The sequence below is a fragment of the Atractosteus spatula genome, chromosome 19, assembly GCF_055471065.1.
Source record: "Atractosteus spatula isolate fAtrSpa1 chromosome 19, fAtrSpa1.hap1, whole genome shotgun sequence".
In the NCBI taxonomy this organism is placed as follows: Eukaryota; Metazoa; Chordata; class Actinopteri; order Semionotiformes; family Lepisosteidae; genus Atractosteus; species Atractosteus spatula.
The window spans coordinates 11,878,895-11,881,687 of record NC_142724.1 but is presented as its reverse complement, the minus strand read 5'-3'; positions in this window follow the sequence as shown (position 1 = coordinate 11,881,687).

Genomic DNA, 2,793 nt, shown 5'->3' with positions numbered 1-2,793 from the left:
AAAGTAAGGTGAGGACCTGCATAGCTGCATATGTGCTGCTATATAAAAGAAGTGAAATGTCAAATAGAGATTAAAAAGGGCATTTAATGTGGTGAAATTACACATTGCGGAGGGTTCAGTTAAAAGCTGAAAAAAGGCACCTGCAGGCTTGAAGCTGTATGACCCAGCTGTTGCTATTTCAAAGTTACTATCTGACCAAGACTGGATTTCCCCAGCCTGAACACACAACTGGCTAAACAGTGCCAGTGAAGGGCTGCAATTATTTGACTGCGTTTTCTCAGTCCTGAGGACAACAGACTGGATGTGAGGTCACTGGGGGAGAAGCCTCATCTCCAATCAAAACTAATTCTCCTGTCAGGAGCTATGGAGCCTGCAATGAACAAAAATGACATGTCTCCTTCCCTCCTGAGCAAGCACTGCCACAGAGATCTGAGAATCCACAAAATAATTTTATCCCAAGTCAAAATGATCCCAGAGCTGCATGGAACATCAATCACATAAGAGCAGCCAGTAAGAACTCAAATCAGGTCTAATCTATCAAAAGCCAGCTAAAGGTATTAATAAACATCATCCAACAAATTGCTCATAGAAGAAATCTGAATACTTCTAATAATAGATCCTATACAATGTCTCTTTAACTTAATACTTCAGGGGAACTGAGACCAAACGTCCACTCATTTTCTTTGAATTGATGAGCTGCTGACCCCCTCCTTCAAATTGTTTGCTGCAGCTAGAGCAGTGTAGCACTGCACTACAATATGTTTGTAAAGGCTCATATAACATATAAATATTATTAACCCTTGTATGGCTGTCTGCCAGCTGCGGAGAATTACTGGGTGGGATAATATTCAACGGCTCTGACAGCTGGAAGGAAAGTCAGCAAATTTTAAACAAAACAGAAAATGTATGTTTCCTTGAGTTTGCACCCCAAATCTGTATTTGTCCTCAGTTCCATGGCTGCAATTCTTGGGAATTATACACATATAAAATAGAAATGATCAAACGAGAAAATACTATTGTGCAATGTAATATGTATACCCTTATATACAGCTGTATACATCAAACTCTACAATTAAATGATATATAAATTGCCGATTTAGAATGATATAAAGTATATTGCACATCCATTAGACAGCCATTTATTCCAGATATGGGCTGTTGAAACCTGGACCGAAGGCCAAGAGTGTGACTTCATCCTGGACAGCAGTCCATTGGAAGATATATAATCTCACTTGGCCCAGGATGATCTACAGACCCTTAACCTGGCCAGCATTCCTTCTGAAGTCAGAACAAAACTGGAGCGCACAGAGAAATTCCCTGTGATAAATGGGAGAGCATGCAAAGATGCAGAAAGCACCCCAGTCTGGAATCGAATGTGCTAATGGTCACATCACTCTACCGCCCTTTTATTATACCACTGCATAATTCCTTGGAGAAATATGTGAAGACCATTTTTTTTTCAGTAACAGCAAACCTCAGTGTGTGGGAACTGACACAGAACTTGAATTCTATACCATTGAATGCCATGCCATTAACTAGTACACAAAAAAAGATACAAAAACAAGAAAGGTGGCATAATACATACTGCAGTGGTTTTTCTTTTGAAAAGCACAATACTTTAAGTCATAGCACTTATTTCTCAAAATAATGCCACTGCAATTGTTGTATTCTTCAAATGTTTACTGTGCTTGGCGATTATTTCCAAATGGTACAGAGAAACTAAAAACCTGATAATGTGGTCATTAGATTTGAAAGAAATATTTTTAAAACTGTGAATCTAATTAACCACTGTGTTCTAACTTGATTTCTTCCATGATGATGTGCTCCGTTTGTTTAATCGAATATGGAAGAATAAAACACCATCTTGTTTTTTTCCCCTTCTCGAATTACCGTACATCAACACACCGTGCAAATTTTAAAAAATGCACAGGCTATGCAAGCTTGCATTGCTGCTGAAAAACAACCCGAAAAACAGGCAGATTACAGAAGATTATGTGTCACAGTGCTCCATTGTTTGGATGAACTTTTTTCTGTTCAATGCTGACAGTTTCTGCTACTGATATGACTAAATGCTCAAATCACGAACAGATCCCTGTTGCTTTCTATTGCTTTCTGTCTGCGCTGACTGATGCTTGCCATCACAGTTCATTTTCACCACCAGCTATCACCTTCAGGTTCAAGACAGCTATCTCATCCCTAATATCTGAAAACGAACCCCTCCTGCCCAATACACACACACATTACTCCCCCCCTTCAGCAAATAACATTAAGCAATATTACATTTCCTGCTATTGCCTATCTTTAACCATTAGGGCTTTCAAATCCCAGTTCACAACAATCGCAAAGTTCTTTAACTTGAGAAAAGTCTTGAGAACTGATTTGAGAGAAGACCAGCGTATTGGAGTTACAAGTGATAACAGTTGTGTTTCTCGGTGTGCATTATCACACTTACACAACTGCAGTAACATTTTCTCACTCTAATGAATATGAACTGTACAAGCTTTGATATCGACACATTAACAATAGTGCAGTCTGATTAAACGTGGTGTAAATACATGTCTATGGTAGTCCATTACTGACATACAGTATCAGTTACAGCAGGAGATTTATGATATGATGCTCTAGCTTGATTTTTTACATGTTATACAGAATTTGAAAATACACTTTTCTTTGCAAGAGTTCTTTAAAGTGGCTGGGAGCAAAAGCCCAATTACATCATTAATTACACTATTGCTGTGATTGATGCTGTGAGGGCTAGTTGAATTCCTTTTGCTTGTGTTTGCTAATCCTCCT